This window comes from Chinchilla lanigera, unplaced genomic scaffold (assembly GCF_000276665.1).
Source record: "Chinchilla lanigera isolate Chin_1 unplaced genomic scaffold, ChiLan1.0 scaffold00127, whole genome shotgun sequence".
Classification (NCBI taxonomy): Eukaryota; Metazoa; Chordata; class Mammalia; order Rodentia; family Chinchillidae; genus Chinchilla; species Chinchilla lanigera.
This window is the reverse complement of record NW_004955528.1, coordinates 419,980-420,526: the sequence shown is the minus strand read 5'-3', so window position 1 is coordinate 420,526 and position 547 is coordinate 419,980.

Below are 547 nucleotides of genomic sequence, written 5' to 3'. Positions count from 1 at the left end.
AAGAATCTCAGTCAAACTTTTGTTTATATTTCTTCAGTGTAACAAATTAGCTGTTCTTCGCCCCATTTACTTCCACCCAGGCTCCTCAGTCCATCCCTATTGTGTGCGGTTCTTTAATCTTACAAATAGGAAATTGTTGGCGGGACCGGGAAACCCCAACTAGGTAGGACCCTGCCGCTGGAGCAAAAAATTCCCCATTTGCCCTCGGGATTGAGTTGTCAGACACTGACTTGCGGTACCCTGTGAAACTGACATGTCTATTTACAGCGAAACAAAGACGCGGCTCCAAGCCGACCCTGCTCCCTCCGCGCGCCCCGTGCGCTCCGCGCGCCGCATCCTCTCCGCGCGCCCCTTGCCACCCGGCCCCGAGGGCCCTGCGCCCGGTTCCGCCGGTAATTAAAATGGAGATGGGCCCGGCGTCCGGCTGCTGGGAAGACAATGACCCCCGAGGCCAGCAGGGTGCGGTGACCCGCCCGCGCCCACCTCCCGCAGTTCCGACTCTTGGCAAACTCAGCGCGGGCGGGTCCGGGTGCGGCTCGGCTGCGCG